The following is a 23,191-nucleotide window of genomic DNA, read 5'->3' as shown; positions in this document are numbered from 1 at the left end:
AGAACACTAAAGAGGCCTTTATTCTGACTGAAAAACACCAAAAGAAAGATGCCCAGAAAGAAGCCCAGGGTCCCTGCTCATCTGCGTGAACGTGTCTTAGACATCCTGCAAGAAGGCATGAGGACTGCAGATATGGCCAGGGCAATAAATTGCAATGTCCGTACTGTGAGACGCCTAAGTCAGCGCTACAGGGAGAAAGGACAGACAGCTGATCGTCCTCGCAGTGGCAGACCACGTGTAACAACACCTGCACAGGATCGGTACATCCGAACATCACACCTGCGGAACAGGTACAGGATGGCAACAACAACTGCCCGAGATACGCCAGGAACGCACAATCCCTCCATCAGTGCTCAGACTGTCCGCAATAGGCTGAGAGAGGCTGGACTGAGGGCTTGTATGCCTGTTGTAAGGCAGGTCCTCACCCGACCTCACAGGCAACAACTTCGCCTATGGGCACAAACTCACCGTCGCTGGACCAGACAGGACTTTGCAAAAAGTGCTCTTCACTGACGAGTCACGGTTTTGTCTTACCAGATGTGATGGTCGGATTCATGTTTATCATCGAAGGAATGAGCGCTACACCGAGGCCTGTACTCTCGAGCGGGATCGATTTGGAGGTGGAGAGTCAGTCATGGTCTGGGGCGGTGTGTCACAGCATCATCGGACTGAGCTTGTTGTCATTGCAGGCAATCTCAACGCTGTGCATTACAGGGAAGATATCCTCCTCCCTCATGTGGTACCCTTCATGCAGGCTCATCGTTTATTTTTTTGAGATTAGTTTACTCCATCCAATAGTGTACTCCATCCCATGGTATTCTCCATCCCACCCATCCCATACATAGTATACTCCATCCCATAATATACATCCCATAGTATACTCCATCCCATACATAGCATACTACATCCCATAGTATACTTCCAGAAACCCATGTTTTTGTCTTTCCACGTTTTACTAGTATTATTTTGGATTCAGTTGTTTGGATGAAAAGTTTGTTGTACCAAAAACAAGAAATAGATTTTCTGTAGTGCTACTCTCTGTTCTTCTGGCTGGCCCTGTCTCTGTAGTTGCCTGTGGTGAGAGGCCATCAGATGTGGTGGTAGACGGAGCGAGTATCAAAGTATGTAATGCTGGTTTGTACTCCAAATCCCAGGCATACATTACAAGATCCAGATGTAAATATGTAACGCTGGTTTGTACTCCAAATCCCAGGCATACATTACAAGATCCAGATGTAAATATGTAATGCTGGTTTGTACTCCAAATCCCAGGCATACATTACAAGATCCAGATGTAAATATGTAATGCTGGTTTGTACTCCAAATCCCAGGCATACATTACAAGATCCAGATGTAAATATGTAATGCTGGTTTGTACTCCAAATCCCAGGCATACATTACAAGATCCAGATGTAAATATGTAATGCTGGTTTGTACTCCAAATCCCAGGCATACATTACAAGATCCAGATGTAAATATGTAATGCTGGTTTGTACTCCAAATCCCAGGCATACATTACAAGATCCAGATGTAAATATGTAATGCTGGTTTGTACTCCAAATCCCAGGCATACATTACAAGATCCAGATGTAAATATGTAATGCTGGTTTGTACTCCAAATCCCAGGCATACATTACAAGATCCAGATGTAAATATGTGGAATATTACTTTGTCTCCTCCCATGTCTGAATTTTTTAAACATTAATTTTCATAACTCTTTTGTAATTATCATACTTTCCTACATCAGTCTAGTCGTCAAGCCAAATAGCTTGACTGATGCTGTTCCATGTATGAAAAGTTGCACCAAGAAAATACATTCACATTCATTCACATTCACTCAGAGCTGTCTTGACTACTTGACATGTCCTCTAGAAATTAGACATGGTGTGCACCCCCCCCCCCCTCCTCCAGTGGCTCTGTACCTGGCTGACTGAGAGTCCAACCCGTTTGTTTGTGTGTGCGCGTGTACGTGCGTGTGTGTTTGTGTGCATGTGTGTGTGTGTGTATATGTGTTTGCGTGTGTGTGCGTGCGTGCGTGCGTGTGTGTGTGTGTGTGTGTGTGTGTGTGTGTGTGTGTGTGTGTGTGTGTGTGTGTGTGTGTGTGTGTGTGTGTGTGTGTGTGTGTGTTTGCGTTTGCATGTGTGTGCATGTATGTGTGTACTTGCTACATATGTGCTGTATGCATCAGCAGTGTACAGCTGGCAGTCGACGTTGGTCTTTGGTCTGGCTTGGTCAGAAGTCCAACTATGACATATTCCTTCCAGTTTTAAACAGAGCCATTGAGTTGAAAATGGGCTCAATATCCACTGTCTCTCTCCTCCCTCTCTTTTTCTGTATTTCTCTCTCTCACTCACCCACAGTATGGTCTCTCTGGGTGTTTGATATAGATGCAATACTATGGCTCAGTTGATTTATCTGATTTTCCTTGTTATGAAGGTGCTAGTCTACTGGTCTACTGGAAAACACAAAGCTGCATTGAAGTTCCCAGAACAGTGCTGGACAGGGTGGTAACAGATCCCCAGAGGGAGAGAGAGAAGCGATTCCCAAACCTTCCATTAAAAAGCCTACAGAGAGATGAACCTGGAGAAGAGCCCGCTAAGCAAGCTGGTCCTGGGGCTCTGTTCACAAACACAAACAGACCCCACAGAGCCCCAGGACAGAAACATAATTAGACCCAACCAAATCATGAGAAACAAAAAGAGAATTACTTGACACATTGGAAAGAATTAACAAAAAATACAGAGAAAACTGGAATGCTATTTGACCCTAAACAGAGAATACACAGTGGCAGAATACTTGACCACTGTGACTGACCCAAAATTAAGGAAAGCTTTGACTATGTAAAGAGTGAGCATAGCCTTGCTATTGAAGAAGGCCACCATAGGCAGACCTGGCTCTCAAGAGAAGACAGGCTATGTGCACACTGCCCACAAAATGAGTGGAAACTGATCTGCACTTCCTAACCTCCTGCCAAATGTATGACCATATTAGAGACACATATCTCCCTCAGATTACACAGATCCACACAGTATTTGAAAACAAACTCAATTTTGATTAATTATCTACTGGGTGAAATACCGCAGTGTGCCATTACAGCAGCAAGATTATTGACCTGTTGCCTCAAGAAAAGGGCAACAAGTTTTCTTTTTTGTACCTTTATTTTACTAGGCAAGTCACTTAAGAACAAATTCATATTTTCAATGACAGCCTAGGAACAGTGGGTTAACTGCCTTGTTCAGGGACAGAACAACAGATTTTTACCTTGTCAGTTCAGAGATCTGATCTTGCAACAAGTCCAACACTTTAACCACTAGGCTACCTGCCCCTCCTGGAGTTTTAAATGTTGTACATTGTAAATGCAACCCATATTTATGTTTTAAAAAATGGTCCTTTAAATATTTACACATAATATGACATTTGAAATGTCTTAATTCTTTTGGAACATTTGTGTGTAATGTTTAATGTAAATTTTTATCGTTTATTTCACTTTTGTTTATTACCTACTTCACTTGCTTTGTCAATGTAAACATTTGTTTCCCATTCCAATAAAGCCCTTAAATTGAAATTGAATTGAATTGAGAGAGAAAGAGTGAGAGATAGAGAGACCTCCTGAGCAAGAACCCATGCCCACGTCAGGGTGGTTAAGTGATCCCGCTGGATGAATGTAACCCACCAACACCACACACACACACACACACACACACACACACACACACACACACACACACACACACACACACACACACACACACACACACACACACACACACACACACACACACACACACACACACACACACACACACACACACACCACCCCTGCACACCCCTAGGAGGCCCCCATATAGAGGAGGTTTATGGCCACAGTCCTGGCTGTAGAGACAGCAAGTGTGGTGGAGAGAGATGAAGGTGGACAGAGAGATAGGGAGCGGGAGAGGGAGAGAGAAGGTTGAAAACATCAGGTCCGGGACATGGTAGCACAGTTCAGGGTTCCATAGCCACAGGCAAAACAGCAGAAACTGGATCAGCAGCATGACCAGGTGGTCTGGGGACGGGGACAGCCAGGAGTCATCTGGCCAGGTAGTCCTGAGGCATGGTCCCAGGGCCTCCGGGAGGGTGAGAGAGGGGGAGGAGAGAGAGAGAGAGAGATGGGAGAACTAGAGGGAGCACACTTAAGTTCACACACGACACTAGATAAGGCAGGAGAATTTCACCAGATAGGACAGACTGACCTTATCCCCCTACACATAGACTAAGTGTATGCTGAGATAGGGGGGGGTCGGACGACACTGTGGCCCTGTCCGACAATACCCCCAGACAGGGCCATCCAGGCAGGATATTTTCCCAGCCACTTTGCCAAAGCACAGCACCCACACCACTAAATGGATATCAGCAGACCAACAATTTCCTACCCTGAGACAAGGCTGAGTATGATCTCCTCCATCGCACGAAACCGAGGGGTGGCCCATTTTTTATTTTTTTATTTCACCTTTATTTAACCAGGTAGGCTAGTTGAGAACAAGTTCTCATTTACAACTGCGACCTGGCCAAGATAAAGCATAGCAGTGTGAACAGACAACAACACAGAGTTACACATGGAGTAAACAATAAACAAGTCAATAGCACAGTAGAAAAAAGAAAAAAAATAGTCTATATACATTGTGTGCAAAAGGCATGAGGAGGTAGGCGAATAATTCAAATTTAGCAGATTAAGACTGGAGTGATAAATGATCAGATGGTCATGTGCAGGTAGAGATACTGGTGTGCAAAAGAGCAGAAAAGTACAGCTGCAGCGATCGGTTAGCTGCTCAGATAGCCAATGTTTAACCTCTAGCGACGAGCAATCCCGTATCCGGGAGCGTAATCATAGCCTCAAGCGCATTACCATAACGCAACTTTTTCTATTCATGAAAATCGCAAATGAAATGAAATACATATATTGAAACACAAGCTTAGCCTTTTGTTAACAACACTGTCATCTCAGATTTTCAAAATATGCGTTACAGCCAACGCTAGACAAGCATTTGTGTAAGTTTAGCATGGCATAATGCTATGCTAGGCTGTGCTGGCTGCAGGCAACATTTTCACCAAAATAAGAAAAGCAACCAAATTAAATCATTTACCTTCAGAACTTCAGATGCTTTCACTCAGTAGACTCCCAGTTAGATAGCAAATGTTCCCTTTTTCCAAAAATAATAAGAAAAATACTTAAACTATAACGGCAAACTTTTTTCAAACTTTGCTCCATAATATCGACAGAAACACGGCAAAGGTTGTTTAGGATCCATCCTTAAAGTGTTTTTAACATATGTATTCAATAATATATCCATGGAGGCAGTTGGTTTCTCATAAGAAACGATTGGAAATATGGCTACCTCAGTATTTTACGCAACGTTTTCTCCGGGAGACACCATGCGTCCACTCGCCCTCAATGGTCTCTTACAGCCATTCTCCAATGGAAATGCCTAAAAAGAAGTCACAATGCTGCAGACACCTTGGGGAAAACGTGGAAAACATAAGCTGACTCCTAGCTTCTTCACAGCCATATAAGGAGTCATTGGCATGAGGCTGTTTCAAACAATGTGGCACTTCCTGATTGGATCTTTATCTGGGTTTCGCCTGTAACATCAGTTCTGTGGCACTCACAGACAATATCTTTGCAGTTTTGGAAACGTCAGAGTGTTTTCTTTCCAAAGCTGACAATTATATGCATCTTAAGAGCATCTTTTCGTGACAAAATATATTGTTTAAAACGGGAACGTTTTTCATCCAAAAATTAAAATAGCGCCCCCTATATCCAAGAGGTTAAAGTTGGTGAGGGAGATAAAAGTCTCCAACCTCAGCGATTTTTTCCATTCGTTCCAGTCCCAGGCAGCAGAGAACTGGAAGGAAAGGCGGCCAAATGAGGTGTTGGCTTTAGGGATGATCAGTGAGATACACCTGCTGGAGCGCGTGCTACGGGTGGGTTTTGCCATCGTGACCAGTGAACTGAGATAAGTTGGAGCTTTACCTAGCATGGACTTGTAGATGACCTGGAGCCAGTGGGTCTGGCGACGAATATGTAGCGAGGACCAGCCGACTAGAGCATACAGGGTGAAGTGGTGGGTGGTATAAGGTGCGTTAGTAACAAAACGGATGGCACTGTGATAAACTGCATCCAGTTTGCTGAGTAGAGTATTGGAAGCTATTTTGTAGATGACATCACCGAAGTCGAGGATCGGTAGGATAGTCAGTTTTACTAGGGTAAGTTTGGCGGCTTGAGTGAAGGAGGCTTTGTTGCGGAATTGAAAGCCGACTATAGATTTGATTTTGGATTGGAGATGTTTGATATGAGTCTGGAAGGAGAGTTTACAGTCTAGCCAGACACCTAGGTACTTATAGATGTCCACATATTCTAGGTCGGAACCATCCAGGGTGGTGATGCTAGTCGGGCGTGCGGGTGCAGGCAGCGAACGGTTGAAAAGCATGCATTTGGTTTTACTAGCGTTTAAGAGCAGTTGGACGCCACGGAAGGAGTGTTGTATGGCATTGCAGCTCGTTTTGAGGTTAGATAGCACAGTGTCCAAGGAAGGGCCAGAAGTATACAGAATGGTGTCGTCTGCATAGAAGTGGATCAGGGAATCGCCCGCAGCAAGAGCAACATGTTTTGACAAAAAGATTCAGACTTTTGCAATGTTACGAAGACGGAAAAAAGCTGCCCTTGAAATATTCTTGACTCGTTCATCAAAAGAGAGATCAGGGACCAGAGTAACGGTGCAACACAGTTTTACTTGAGACGACAGTATAAGCAACAAGATTAATTGTCAGATCAAACAGCAGATCCCTTTGTTTTTTGGGACCTAGAACTAGCATCTCCATTTTGTCTGAGTTTAAAATTAGAACCTTTGCCACCATCCACTTCCTTATGTCTGATGACATAAGTGTTTCATCAACATGTTTCATCAACATTTCTGTCAACTTCGGTAAAACATACTATAGGGATGTCACACTCTCGGCTGAAGGCCCGGTTGAACGCCCTACAATCATGCCTGATTGGAAGCCCAGCTTTCCACAGGTGATAAGAGTGAGGCTCGGATTCATTCCTTAAATTATTCCGCTCTTCACTTCGTTGTGAACAGGAAAAAATCAAGCTACTAAAACAAACAACTGGAACACGAGATTGTCTTATGTTGTTCCAACTAAAGTGGTTGAGTGTGCTCACTCCTTGGATGTTGTGTGCTGAAGTTTGTATAATTTTCATTATTAAGTTGTCTAATCATGAATAAATAGTTTCCTTGGAATTGCTTAGCCTGACGATATGAAAAAGTAAGATGGCTATAATGCGACCTAAACCATGAAAGCTAACAAGCCGGGTTCTGGTTCATGACCATGCCCCAATGATAGTCATGTTGTTGTCTTGTATGTCTCGGAGGTGGGGCCCTCTTCCTCAGGAGTGAAGACTTCACCCCTGGGTGTTTGTCCAGATATGGGAGAGGTGCGACAGGGCCAACGCAGATATATCCGCAACACGAGAAAATGCAGAGCGTCGTCTATTTTTCTCGAATGAGGGACCAGAGTTCCTCGTTGGGAATGGACACTCTGATGCACCAGTGGCCTCAAACCTTCCTTTATGTGTTTCTGCCAGTGATTCTGATTCAGCCCAAGTTGAAGAGGGTGCACCCGGAGGACTTACCATTGATTATTGTGGCTCCCTGTTGGCCCAGGGAGCCTTGGTTCATGGAGATCATTTTTTAGGTGGGGATCCATGGCAACTTCAACTCCTAGGAGTAGGTTTGGCATGCGAGGCCGGTGGTTTGGTTTCTATGGGTATGGCCCCTGAGAGGGTCAATCTGATGGCTAGAGTTTTACCTCTGAATGCTATTGCTACCGTTCAGTCCCCAAGGGCTCCCTCCATGATAGGGCTGTATGGGTATAAGTGGCAAGCTTTGAGCTCTGGTGCCAAGATAAAGGACTGGTTCCTTTTCAGTGCTCTGTGAGCGACATCCTTATGTTCCTACTGGAGCTTTTCGAACATGGGCATTCATTCTCCATGTTCAAAGTTTACATGACCACTATCTCAGCGTGCCATGAGGAAATTGACGGAGCCACACTGGGGTTCCACTACTTGGTTGTGCGGTTACTGAAAGGTGTACGTCCTCTCCGACCGGTATCTAAACCTATTGCGCCCACATGGGACTTGGCACTGGATTTGGAGGCACTGTGTGCAGCCCTCTTTGAGTCTCTGGAGTCTGTGAATCTGAAGATCCTCTACTACAAACCTCCCTACTTATGGCTTTGGCCTCGGCTAAATGTATTGGGGACCTCCACACGTTGTCCGTACACCCGTCCTGTACTCAGTTCGCCCCGGGTAACTCTTAAGGTGACGTTGAATCCAAATGTGGCGTTCGCTCCGAAAGTCGTGTCTATGTCCCACAGGTCCTTAGATTGAAGGGATTTCCATTTTCACCTCCTCCTTTTGCTTCTGAAAAGCAACAGAGGTTACATGCCCTGTGTCCAGTGGGAGCTTTACAGACATACAGGTAGCCTAGTGGTTAGAGTGTTGGGCCAGGAACCAAAAGGTTACCAGATCGAATCCCAGAGCTGATACGGCAAAAATATGTTGTTCTGAATATGTCAGTTAACCCCCTGTTCCTAGGCTGCCATTGTAAATAAGAATTTGTCCTTAACTGACTTGCCTAGTTAAATAATAGCATTGAAGGACCCTGGATCTCTGGATCACCCACTGGATCTCCCTGGAATACAGCAGCAAGGGGCAAGGGTTACCTAGAGGTGTTTGCGCCCATTCCATCAGGGGTATGGCAGCATCTTGGGCTTTGCTTAAAGGGTTAACTGGAGGAGATATTTGTGCTGTTGGAAGTTGGGCATCACCACACAATTGTGAAATTTTATCACTTGGATGTCACTTCTCCCAGTATAGCACACAGTGTGCCTACGACTGGGAAAGGGGAAAGTCACTAGGCAGTGCCGTTTCCCGCAATACCCATTCTGCCATATCTGGTGGGGTCAGATAGCCCTTTCATTTAGTATTCGTTAGGGTTGGCTTGGGGCGTTATTATATTTCCCCGTAGAATGTTTTACAAGTTGACTGACTGAAAGGGAACGTAATGTTATGACTACAACTACTGTTCCCTGAAGGAGGGAACGTAATGTTATGACTACAACTACTGTTCCCCGAAGGAGGGAACAGGAGGGAACGTAATGTTATGACTACAACTACTGTTCCCTGAAGGAGGGAACGTAATGTTATGACTACAACTACTGTTCCCTGAAGGAGGGTTTGGCCCTGCGCCGTCTGTTCCTGGGCTCGATGGAGAACATTGTTAAATTGGAGGAAGGAATCTGTGCCTCACGCTTATTACCTATGGAAGGCTGGGCTTCCAGCAAGGCGTGGATTTCATTGGCCTTGTCAGGCGTGATTATAGGTCCTTCGACCGAAGCGAGAGTGTGACTCCCCATAGTATGTTGTGACTCCCCATAGCATGTTGTACCTTGTTTCCCTCCTTCAGGGAACATCAGTTATAGTCATAGCGTTACTTTTTCAGGGCATGTTCATAAATGTCAAAGTTATTTATTCTTCTTGAGCTCCCTCTGTGGCACTTCTCTTATAAATCAGTATATCCACTTGATCTGAGTCTGAATGAAAAGGACCCATGTCAGTAATTTCACTCACTTCCATTAATACTTCCCTCCTCTGGTATTTCAGTTTTTCTGGCAACCCGAGAAGGATGGGAGTAAAGTGAAATCTTAAACCTATAATTTGGCATGGGAGAATAGTGGCGTTCAAGTCTCTGGTTGTGGTTCAAACACTTAAAAGACACACCCTTGTCCACTTACCCTAACCTTATTCCCTTGGGGGAATCCCCGTCACCATCTTGGATGGTTGTCCAAATGATTAGTTAAGCAAGGGAAGTTTGCAATGTAAGCCCCTCATCACTCGTTTTTAGTGGGCTTTGCGGGTGTACAATTATGTTCACTCCGGGGCCTGAAACTCCCCATAATTCAATTTACGACTACTGTACATTCGCTAAGTAAAGTCTGCGAAAACCTAAAAACAACGTCAATGGAGAAGTCAACATACAAGTGTAAGTAAAAACAAATGCAAAAAAGTTTTAAATTTTTCTACTACGGAAAAAGTAAATATGTTTTTGTTAATATTAATAATTAATAATGATATATTTCATATAAGTAGACATGCACCCATAATTGAATGTAGCGCATATAAAGCAAGCCACCGGTGGCTGAAAACACAATCATTGTGGGATAAACGAGTGACAAATTTCCGGACCAAGGGTGGTCCATTTAAAAATAATTTCTTCCTCCCTTGACCCTTACCCTGCAAGTGTTTACTCGTCAGCCGTCATGATACGTCATTAGAAGTGTCCATTTAATTTAAGGGCTGAGGGGATAGGGTGTGTCTTTTAAGTGTTTGGACCACAACCTCTGAGAGAGCTTGAGGCTACATGCACGGTCTCTATGGTCTCTCCACTAAACAAACCGCTAACGAAAACATGTTTGCAAATGGAGAATTTCTTTAGACAGAAAGCTGCAATATTTTTGCACATAGAGTTGAGCCAAAACCGTGTTATTTAGTCAGAGAGAAGGCCAGGTAAATGATGCGTGATACATACATATTATGGAATAAACTCTCCTCCTCGGTTTGATGGATCTCTCTCTCCCATCATACAGGCAACAGCTTTATCACAGGACAGGGAGCCATCCACCATGTTTCCATGAAATAGAAAAAAAAGATGTGGGGGGGAGAGAGAGAGAGAGAAAGAAAGAGAGAGAGAAAGAGAGAACCCAGAGCTTTGGAAAGCCTGGCAACTAATAAAAATAAGGAAGCCCTCAACTATTGAGTGTTCTGTTTTCAGTTTTGACCATAATGACTTTTCCACTCTTCCAATGTGTCCAGCTATTTGGCACAGTTTTTGGAGTGCCTGTAAAAATTAACAGCAGTTTTGGTCAGATAAATTACCTCTACAGTGAAGTTGTAGCTCTCTTCTCCTCCACTGGTCCTATTCATCTGTTCAAACATGAAAGCAACACACTCTCCTTTTAGTGCTTGCGGCCTCCCTGCTCCCTCCCTGCTCCCTCCCTGCTCCCTCAGAGGCTTGGATGCTGACACATTTGCCATGTGTGTGTTATCTGCAGCCGTCCGTGTGGCAATAGAATGTCTCCAAACCATACTTCCTTTTCCCCTCCTGCTCCAGAGGGGCATGTGGAGAGCTAGCCAGGCACTCTGGTAGAGTCTGGACCTCCCCTGGTCCTTTCTGCGGGATAAACAGACTCTGCTAGAGCATGGAGAGAAAACCCTCTATTCCTCAGACAGACGCCCACTGCACAACCGCTCTCTACCGTACGAGCACACTAGGGATGTACCATACAGTCAGACTGTCTTTGAGTAAAGCCTAGATTCAATCAAATCAATCGTTAACCGGCGAAAGCCAACACCTGCATAGCTTATTTTTGTGATGGATGTGTAACTGCTTTGGATCTGTCAAATCAGCGAGCAGCTGCTCTAGTGATCATTGACAGGAAGCTCAGAACTTGTTCAGAACAAGAAAGTGTGGGCCATATTGAAATGATGACCCTCAAATACAAAATCGCGAAACAAGATAATTAGGATTTGTTTCAGCTTAATCAATGTGTAGATTATTTCACATTCCAGTGTTCAAACTTGTAAACAAGGCTGCATTGGATTTCTCTTTCTCTTAATGCGACTCGGTGCAACCAATGGCAATGTCCGCTTTAGGTATAATGCCGGGAGCCGCTAGTGGATTTGACAGCTCTAACGCAGTTCCACCTCAAACACTGCCAAAACAACCACCATGCAGGTGTTGGCTAGAGCGGATGTGATAGAGTCTAGCAGTAAGTCCCGTCGCGGAACCTGTAGTGACAAACAGTCATCCTCTTCACTGTGGGTATATTTCTGTGGGCACAAGCACTGTTCATGACACAAACTGTTCACACCACTCTTGTTGGTGGAGAGAAAATTGCAGGTTTAAAGCTTTTTTCCTGCAATTCTACACATTGTCACGGGGTGCAAAGAAAACTTGTCAGTTACAAAAATACACAATTGAAGTCGAAAGTTTACATACACTTCAGCCAAATACATTTAAACTCAGTTTTTTACAATTCCTGACATTTAAGGTCAGTTAGGCTCACCACTTTATTTTAAGAATGTGAAATGTCAGAATAATAGTAGAGAGAATGATTTATTTCAGTTTTAATATATTTCATCACATTCCCAGTGGTTCAGAAGTTTACATACACTCAATTAGTATTTGGTAGCAATGCCTTTAAATGATTTAACTTGGGTCAAACGTTTCGGGTAGCCTTCCACAAGCTTCCCACAATAAGTTGGATGAATTTTGGCCCATTCTTCCTGACAGAACTGGTGTAACTGAATAAGGTTTGTAGGCCTCCTTGCTCAGACACACTTTTTGAGTTCTGCCCACAAATGTATAGGATTGAGGTCAGGGCTTTGTGATGTCCACTCCGATACGTTGACTTTGTTGTCCTTAAGCCATTTTGCCACAACTTTGGAAGTGTTCTTGGGGTCACAGTCCATTTGGAAGACCTATTTGCGACCAAGCTTTAACTTCCTGACTGATGTCTTGAGATGTTGCTTCAATATATCCATGCAATTTTCCATCCTCCTGATGCCATCTATTTTGTGAAGTTCTCCATTCCCTCCTGCAGCAAAGCACCCCCACAACATGATGCTGCCACCCCCGTGCTTCACGGTTGGGATGGTGTTCTTCGGCTTGCAAGCCTCCTCTTTTTCCCCCCAAACATAACGATGGTCCTTATGGCCAAACAGTTCTATACTTTTCTCCAAAAAGTACGATCTTTGTCCCCGTGTGCAGTTGCAAACTGTAGTCTGGCTTTTTTATGGCGGATTTGGAACAGTGGCTTCTTCCTTGCTGAGCGGCCTTTCAGGTTATATTAACATAGGACTTGTTTTACTGTGTATATAGATACTTTGCTCCTCCAGCATCTTCACAAGGTCCTTTGCTGTTGTTCTGGGATTGATTTGCAATTTTCGCACCAAAGTACGTTTATCTCTAGGAGACAGAACGTGTCTCCTTCCTGAGCGGTATTATGGCTGCATGGTCCATGATGTTTATACTTGCATACTATTGTTTGTACAGATGCACGTGGTACCTTCAGGTGTTTGGAAATTGCTCCCAATGATGAACCAGCCTTGTGGAGGTCTACAAATAGTTTTCTGGGGTTTTGGCTGTTTTCTTTTGATTTTCCCATAATGTCAAGCAAAGAGGCACTGAATTTGAAGGTAGGCCTTGAAATACATCCACAGGTACACCTCCAATTGACTCAAATGATGTAATTTAGAAGCTTCTAAAGCCATGACATAATTTTCGGGATTTTCCCAAGCTATTTAAAGGCACAGTCAACTTAGTGTATGTAAACTTCTGACCCACTGGAATTGTGATACAGTGAATTAATTATATGTGAAATAATCTGTCTGTAAACAATTGTTGGAAAAATGACTTGTGTCATACACGAAGTAGATGTCCAAACCGACTTGCCAAAACTATAGTTTGTTAACAAGACATTTGTGGAGTGGTTGAAAAATAAGTTTTAATGACTCCAATCTAAGTGTATGTAAACCTCCAACTTCAATTGTATATATACAGTATGTACAATACCAATCAAATCAGGTTGGACACACCTACTTATTCAAGGGTTTTTCTTTATGTTTACTATTTTCTACATTTTAGAATAATAGTGAAGACATCAAAACTGTGAAATAACACATATGGAATCATGTGACCCAAAACACACCTCCAGGCTAAGAAGGAGAGTGATGGAGTCAGATGACCTGGCCTCCACAATCATCCGACCTCAACCCAATTAAGATGGGTGTCACGCCTTGGTCATTGTATTTTGTGTTTTCGTTATATATTTGTCAGGCCAGGGTGTGACATGGGTTTATGTTATTGTATTTTCGTATTGGGGTTTGTAGTATTTGGGATCACGGCTGATTAGGGGTGTTGTATAGGCTTGGCTGCCTGAGGCGGTTCTCAATCAGAGTCAGGTGATTCTCGTTGTCTCTGATTGGGAACCGTATTTAGGTAGCCTGGTTTCACTTTGTATTTCGTGGGTGATTGTTCCTGTCTCTGTGTAGCTTCACCAGATAGGCTGTAATTAGGTTTCACGGTCCGTTTGTTGTTTTGTATTTTGTATTAGTTATTTCATGAGTCGCTTTTTTCCAATAAAGTCATGAGTAACCACCACGCTGCATTTCGGTCCGACTCTCTTTCGACAAACGAAGAACGACGTTACAATGGGCAAAGGGTACCTACTTTGAAGAATCACAAATATAAAATATATAAATTTAAAACACTTTTTTGGTTGCTACATGATTCTATTTCATGGTTTTGATGTCTTCGCTATTATTCTACAATGTAAAACAATGTAAAACAGTAAAAATAAAGAAAAACCCTTGAATGAGTAGGTGTGTCCAAAATCTTTTTTATTTTTTGGTGGGACCCCGCACCCGCTGCCGACCCACAGTTTGGGAATGACTGATAAGGGATTGATTAAAGTTTGGAATTGAAACAACACGATTAGCTAATAGTTGAGTTGCTGTACTTACATATACAATTCTAGCTAATGGTGATATCTCTGAAATTCAGTTCACCCTGCACTACTATTAGAATCAGATGTGCTTTTGATCTTCCTTGTTTTACTGAGTGATGTCTCGTTCACAATCATCCAATGTGCAGAAGCCAAGTAAATAACGGTAGAGTGGACTGTTGTGTAAGAAAGAGAACATGCAGGAGATTAGGGTTTGGCAGTGCTATCATAGCTGTCTGTTTGGCCAGAAAGCCAGCGTATTTTCGAATATGGAGTGTGTTCCAAATGGCACCCTAATCCATTTATAGTGCACTATTTTAGGCCAGGGCTCTTGTCAAAAGTAATGCCCTATGTAGGGAATATGGTGTAATGGAGCGAGAGAACGAGGAAAGAAAGACGGACTGCACTTTTATCTGGCCTGAAAGGCATTTTATTGAACAGAAGCACCATAGATTCATTACATTTGTGGTTTCTAAAATACATACCTGGTTTTCTCTCAAGTAGAAACCCAGCTGTTCACAATATGTATTGTATTGGACTCCAATAAAATAAATCTACATATTTTAAGAGACAGTCATATTATAGCCTCCATAGGCAGACTTGTTGCCTCCCACACTGTTTCAATGCTACCTCACTTTGCCTAGGGTTGGGTTTACGAGATGAACTATGGAAAGCTTGTTAGTACATTGGTAAACTGAGCTGGGTCAGTGAATGTTAGAGGTTTGTGTAAAGGCCTATGTTTACTCTTGATCTCTCATACATTCATACACAGAACCACAACTGCTCTATTTCTTCTTCATTCGTGCCTTATTTGAATCCTTTGGAAGAAAAATAATGATATAAGATCCTTACTGACTCCCCCAGTGCCATACAGTGGCTTGATTAAAGAGAAGAATGTGTTAGAAAAGGAGTGGACCCCTTTATTGGTAGATAGAGAGCAGCAGCTCAGCCATTTCCCATAAAGATGGAGGGAGAGTGTGTCAAATCAAATCACATTTGATTGGTCACATACACATGGTTAGCAGATGTTAATGCAAGTGTAGCGAAATTCTTGTGCTCCTGGTTCCGACAATGCAGTAATATCTAACACGTAATCGAACAATTCCCCAACAACTACCTAATACACACAAATGTATAAGGGTTGAATGAAAATATGTACGTATAAATATATGGATGAGCGATGGCCAACCTGCATAGGCAAGGTGCAATAGATGTATAAAATACAGTATTTAGATTTCATATGAGTAATAGAAGATATGTAAACATTATTAATGTGGCATTATTTAAAATGACTAGTGATCCATTTGTTAAAATGGCCAGTGATTGAGTCTCCATATAGGCAGAGCCTCTCTGAGTTAGTGATTGCTGTTTAACAGTCTGTTTAACAGTCTGATGGCTTTGAGATAGAAGCTGTTTTTCAGTCTCTCGATCCCCGCTTTAATGCACCTGTACTGACCTCGGCTTCTGGATGATAGCGATGTGAACAGGCAGTGGCTCGGGTGGTTGTTGTCTTTGATGATCTTTTTTACCTTCCTGTGACATCGGGTGCTATAAGTGTCACGGAGGGTAGGTAGTTTGCCACTGGTGATGCGTTGTGCAGACCTTACTACCCTCGGGAGAGCCTTGCAGTTGAGGGTGGAGCAGTTGCCGTACCAGGCTGTGATACAGCCTGACAGGATGCTCACGATTGTGGATCTGTAAAAGTTAGTCAGGGTTTTGGGTGATAAGCCAAATTTCTTCAGCCTTCTGCGGTTGAAGAGGCGCTGTTGCGTGTGTGTGTGTGGCAGTGTGCTGTGTGTGATTGCGTATGCACATGCATGTGAGTGTGTGTGGTGATTCAGGGTCTCTCTGGCTCCCAGGATGTGATTGATATGGCCACAGTGGGGCACGGGGGAAGCCACCCAGTAATCCAATGAATTTTAACCTGAACACTTGTAATTGCTAATGTAAATAGCCTTGACTTTTCATGAGGCTGATGCATGGGGAGATTGCTGCTGCCACAGAGCATGTAGCTGTACCTGGACGGTGATAGAGACAAGGAACATCTTCAATGTTCCAGAGATCCAGTTCCTGAACAAAACAGGTTCTTTCTGCAATGTAGTAATAATAATAATAATTATTATACATTGAATTCGCATAGCGCTTTTCATTAGAGTTATATCAGAGCTCTACTAAGAAAAAAGAAAGAACTTCTTGGGCCTGGTGTCATAGGGCTCTGTCTCTTATTTCTCCTAAAGATGAGCTACATACTAACGAATGAAGCTGGGATCAGAGCATGAGGCTTGGATAGGCTGTGATACTGCAGAGAAATGGAGAGCAGAACATATGAGGGATAATTATAAAAATGGGGTATCTATAAACTCCATCAGACACCATAAAAGGTATTTCATTTTTCCAATGATTGTCCAACTACTGTTTAAAGGCCTTGATTGTTTAATTCTAACATTTGATTATTTAAATAGTATCACGTTTCAGGAGAAGACCCAGATGCAGACAGTTGTCGAAGTACCCAAGTGTATTACTAGAACAGGGGGCAGGCAAAACGACAGGTCAAGGACAGGCAGAGGTTAGTAATCCAGATTGGAGTCCATAAGGTACAGAACAGCAGGGGTCTCGGGTTCAGGGCAGGCAGAGGTCAATAATCCAGGTTAGTGTGACAAGGTATAGAACGGAAGACAGGCTCAGGGTCAGGGCAGACAGAATTGAAACAAGAAACAGGAGACAAAGGGCTGTGAGACATGGGTTTGACCCTAGACACATGAAAAGTGGTTTGTGTACGGAGGGTACGAGGTAACAGAAGACAAACAGCATAGGTGTTAATGATATTGGAGACGGGGAAAGGGAAGAAAACCAGGGGGAAAGTTTGCAGGACTCCACCCGGAGGGGCAGATCTTGGGTGGACAGCCATACCATCTGCCCGAGACGATACCGGGGTCCGGTGGCGATCCGCTTGTAATCGATACCTGGAGGTGTTCTTGAGAAGAGCTGACCGAGCTCTCTTCCAGGTACGATGACAGTGGCGGACAAATATCCGGGCCGACGGTATGGGAGTCCATGGAGAGTCTTTGGCAGAAGGTAGCTTGGGGAGAGTGGGCGGCTTCAGATAACTGGTCCACTACTGTCAGGATAGTGGTGTTGCCATCAGACTGGAGGAGACCCGTGACAAAGTCCAGGGTTATGTGAGACCAGAGACGGTGAGGAACAATCAGAGGTTGAAGGGGACCAGCCGGAGCTTGCCGGGGAGTCTTGTTCTGCACACAGATTGTGCATGTGGCGACAAACGTGGAGCCCCGGTAGTCGATGCGCGAGCACAGGGTTTTGTCCTTCTCCACAAAGAAGTGCCCTGCGCTGACAGGGGAAGCAGAAGGATGGCTGAACCATGCAGCTAGGGATTCCTCAATGTAGGTCTCCATAGCTTTGGTCTCCGGAGCCGACAGAGAGTACAGTCGTCCACTGGGCAGAGTGGTGCCTAGGAGAAGGTTGATCCCGCAGTCATATGGTTGGTGTGGCAGAAACGAAGTGGCCCGGGCCTTACTGAACACCTCCCGGAGGTCCTGGTACTCTGCGGGAATGGTGGAGAGGTCCGGGGCAATTTCCGAGTACCCAGGAATACGTCCCGGGGCAGGCTGCGCTGACTTCAGGCAATGAGCGTGGCAGAACGGGTTCCAGCCCATGATGGCACCAGCAGACCAGTCAATAAGGGGATTGTGTCGCTGGAGCCAAGATAATGCCAATACCACAGGAACCTGAGGAGAAATAATAAGCAGGAATTTGATTGTCTCTCTATGGTTCCCTGACACACATGGGTTGATGGGTGTGGTATTGTGGGTGACTCGGCCTATAGAGCGCCCGGACGCCAGGGTAGCATCGATAAAGCTCTCATCGGTCCCAGAGTCGATGAGTACCCGGAGAGATTTTGACTGGTTCCCCCACAGCAAGATGGCTTGAAAAGGGGTGCGAGTAAGGGGAGAGGAAAAGTTCTCCATATGGCCCACCAGAGTACTTGCTCCTACTGGTGAGCCAAGTCTTTTAGTAGACTGGTGGCCACAAAATTATCAGGAGCCTCGCAATACATGTAACCCTTCGTGTGAAGCCGTTCGTTTGGGGACACTAGAAAACAGGAACTAGAAAAAGACAGGAGCAAGGGGGAAAACACTGGTAGGCTTGGTATAGCTGACCCTGCTCATTCCTGATACATTTTAGACAAATCTTACAGATTTTTTTTTTTTACCTTTATTTAACTAGGCAAGTCAGTTAAGAACAAATTCTTATTTTCAATGACGGCCTAGAAACAGTGGGTTAACTGCCTGTTCAGGGGCAGAACGACAGATTTGTACCTTGTCAGCTCGGGGGTTTGAACTTGCAACCTTTCGGTTTCTAGTGCAACACTCTAACCACTAGGCTACCCTGCCGCCCCACGACCACACCGTTGATCTCTGATGAGCAAATAGTAAAAGCAGTCCTCCCTTTGTCCTGAAGAGAGGGCAAACTATAGACAGACTAGTATCTAGGGCTGCTGCTCGATGTTTTAAAGATTTATGACCCCTCAAATCGCTCAGCAAAATTACTTCCTGCTTCCTGTTTCCTCCCTATTGTTTACTGGACGTGCAGTCGGCACAGCGACCAGCCGGCAAGTCACCATCAGAAGGGATTTATTTTAATTTCCTTATCTGCTTAATTGATGTCCCCCAGGCCCCCCTGGCCCTGACAACGTTCGTTTCATTACACAAACAATTTAGAGAAATTTTATTAACACAAATGAGAGTTCAAGAGTTCCCCACTGCTTACCCCATGTTGTTCCCACACATTAACGGCCTTAGTTGATCCTCACTGTTTCTCACGTCGACACATTCTTCACTGTTTCTTACATTATCTCTGTCTGAGCCAAGCAAGGCCTTGGCCTAGGGTCATTCATAACCAACTTCCTATCACAGAGGGCAGAATGTAAAGAGGGAAGGAATGTCATTATTTGTCTGTCTATTTATCTCTTAGATAAATATTTGTCTCTGACAGTAAACATAACGTATCCCTTTCTGGGGGATTTCAATGAATGAGGGTGGAAAAGGTGAAAGAGTGCTACAAAATATTTCCGTGTGCCAAACAACATAGCGTGACACTGTGTAAAAACACAATATGATGTTTCGTTCCAAATCTATGACTGTATAATATGTTGGGAACTAAGTCAAATGAAAAGTGAGTAACTGAATAAAAGCCAAGAAATCACTTGGTCGAGGTCAGATACAGTATATTTATCTCACTTTGGTAACTGAGGAAACATTTTCTTGCAGTGAAAAAAGTTTCTAAATCCAATTATTTAGCAATAACCAATGGAATCCATTTAATCAAATTGTTTTTTTCACATTATTATCTTAAGTCACGAAGCAGATTTTTTAATAGCTGGTTATTACATTTACATTACAGTGTTTGGAGAGAGAGAAAGATTATTTTTAATTGCATATCACCAGTGAGGGTCTTGGAAATGTAATTTTTTAATATTTCTATATAAAAATGTGCTTTTAGTTGGACCTCCTTAAAGCTAAAGTCCTTAGTTGCTACATACATTTCTGTACCTAAAAATGTATGTACGGACCTGGCAACCGTGTCAGCGTGCATGCGCCTTGCCCGCCACAGGAGTTGCTAGAGTACGATGGGTCAAGGACATCCCTGTCCCCTAACCCGGACGATGCTGGGCCAATTGTCTGCCGCCCCGTTGGTCTCCCAGTCGCGGCAGGCTGCAACAAAGCCTGGACTCAAACCAGGGTCTCTAGTGACACAGCTAGCACTGTAATGCAGTGCCTTAGACCCCTGCGCCACTCAGGCCATGGGCCGGGCTGTTTCTGACATACCATTCATTACATCATATTATTTTCCACTTAGCCAGCACCAGTGAATCATTCATTTTACTGCCCTGTTCATCTCTTATGTTTCTCCTCTCTTTCTCTTGCTGCTTTTCTCTTCTGTCCAACTGGCTTCTACTTTAACCGAGGTCTGCTCTGCTCTGCCAAGGCTGAAACCCACCAGACATTCCCACAAACCTTTTTGGATCTGCCATGTGGCAGTCCTGTTCATGTCTTAAGTCTCCTAGTGATCACCTCCATGGACATTATAGCAGGAAGTACCTTTAAACCATGCATTGAGTCACTTATGGAAATGTCCCTAATGGAAAAACAACCTGATTTCACATGACATTTCCACATGTATAGCCTCTGGCCCCAAGGTACTGTCCTGAAGCACAAATTCCTTCTTCCAATACTAAATGTTTAGTATTTACTACGTACATGTTGGAACACTAATGTAAATGCCAATGTGATTAATTTATCATGAACATTAACAGTACTATGCATTCTGTTCTTGTACTAATTTTGTTTTTGTACCATAGCCCATTATTATTTACTTTCCAAACGACTTAAAACATTTTCTAATCCCAGTTTTGATGGAGCATATTTATTAATGGGGGTATACTGTGTGGTATGGACGATGTCATTCAAGGCTGGCAGAGTATGACTCAATAACACTTAAAATATTCACACATTATCCCTCTCCAGAATACTCCCTGATTGATAATATGAATCATCAAGAGATCGTTCCGATGCTTCTTGAACCCCTCATTTAGCATCGTTCTGGCAACATATAGGGAGGGAGCAGTGTGTGTGTGTGTGTGTGTGTGTACTTGCACATATGAGGGTGTGTGTGGGCTGGGTTGGTCAGAATTAGGACATTAGTTACAAGTCAGATAATACAGGCAGACAATTACAAGGGACTGAATATTATAAGGCCATACATAAATACAGAGACCTGCTGGTAAATGAATGAAGGGAAACATCCCTCGTGCGGATAACGGTTCATCTGTAGCCTAGTAGTTCATGTTAAAGGACCTTGTCAATTTTGCGTACTATTTGAGTTGTGATGGTTAACCCATTAGATGCTGGTGCAGAGCATGACAGCTAAAGATAATGTTTTTATTTGAGTTGTGATGGTTAACCCATTAGATGCTGGTGCAGAGCATGACAGCTACAGATAATGTTTTTATTTGAGTTATGATGGTTAACCCATTAGATGCTGGTGCAGAGCATGACAGCTAAAGATAATGTTTTTATTTGAGTTGTGATGGTTAATCCATTAGATGCTGGTGCAGAGCATGACAGCTAAAGATAATGTTTTTATTTGAGTTGTGATGGTTAATCCATTAGATGCTGGTGCAGAGCATGACAGCTAAAGATAATGTTTTTATTTGAGTTGTGATGGTTAATCCATTAGATGCTGGTGCAGAGCATGACAGCTAAAGATAATGTTTTTATTTGAGTTGTGATGGTTAACCCATTAGATGCTGGTGCAGAGCATGACAGCTAAATATAATGTTTTTATTCATTTCTTTGTGCACATTGCCTTGCAGGAGTTTTCTTCTTTATGGGGTAGCTCTGCAAAGAAACTCACAATCCTGTCTATCTGTTGTTTGCAAAGGCTGCGTCCCAGATGGTATAGGGTACATCCCAGATTGCATCCTATTACCTATATTGGGCACTACTTTTGACCAGAGTCATATGGTCCTTGGTCAAAGGTAGTGCACTACATAGGGAATAGGTTGCCATTTGGGATGCATACATGGTCAGTTTAGCCTGCCGATGGGGTGCTGTGGCTTTCAGGTTCTTACCGGGGTCTATTGAGACTGTCTGTTGGGCTGGAGCCCAGTCAACCGCTGCCCAGCCTGGTCCTGCTTTAGCCATTTGTGTCATTTTACCAACTGTGACATTCTACAGTAGACTTGTTCCACAGTAGACACCCTCTCCCTCCTTTCCTCCCTCCTTTGTTCCATCCTCTCCTCCCTTCTCCTCCTTTCCCTCTATTGGCATTACTTACTGATATCAAGATGGCATGGGCCCCTCCCTCTCATACCTCATAATCACCTGTTCGTTATGCACAGTGCCAGCACCACTGTTAGCTGCCTCGACAGAAACAAAAGAGGTGCTTTAAGATCCTTTTTCCCCAGGCTATTAACTGAATGGATTATTCAGGGGGCTCAGAATGGAAATCGTGCATACAACCATGTTGTTTACCCTGCTTGCCTCCCCCACAAATGCCAACCCTCTACGCAGTGCTACATTTACATTTAAGAATACATTAACTTAGTAATTATTATTACCGCATCTCTTGATTTATTCCTCCCAATGTTTAACGGAAACACTATCAGATGTTAAAGCTGAACAGAATGTTTGTGACTGCCTGGATCCAGTAGAGAGTCTCTCTCTCTCTCTCACCCCCCTTTAAGATTTAGATGCACTATTGTAAAGTGACTATTCTACTGGATGTCATAAGGTGAATGCACCAATTTGTAAGTCGCTCTGGATAAGAGCGTAATGTAAATGTAGTAAAGAGCCTCTCTGTTCCTCTCCTTCCTTCCATCCCTCTTTCTCTCTCTCTGTCTCTCCATCGCTCTCTGTCCACCTCTCCATACATCTGTCTCCATCCATTGCTGTCTGTTGCTCTCTGTCCGTCCCTTTCCGCCCATCTCTCTCTCTGTCCCTCTATCGCTCCGCTCTGCCTCAGCCACTCTCTGTCTCCTAGAGAGAGGATAAAACCCTGGCATGGG

General features: G+C 43.7%; 1 protein-coding gene across 1 annotated transcript in view; it reads left to right on the top strand.

The window, feature by feature from the left end:
* Positions 1-23,191, top strand: part of LOC118375997 (heparan sulfate glucosamine 3-O-sulfotransferase 3A1-like) — a 68,943-nt gene that overhangs the window by 15,131 nt on the left and 30,621 nt on the right. The gene's annotated exons all lie outside the window — the stretch shown is intronic.

Source organism: Oncorhynchus keta, chromosome 2 (genome assembly GCF_023373465.1).
Source record: "Oncorhynchus keta strain PuntledgeMale-10-30-2019 chromosome 2, Oket_V2, whole genome shotgun sequence".
Lineage (NCBI taxonomy): Eukaryota > Metazoa > Chordata > Actinopteri > Salmoniformes > Salmonidae > Oncorhynchus > Oncorhynchus keta.
The sequence above is the reverse complement of the archived record's forward strand: the minus strand, read 5'-3'. Positions and strand labels throughout refer to the sequence as shown.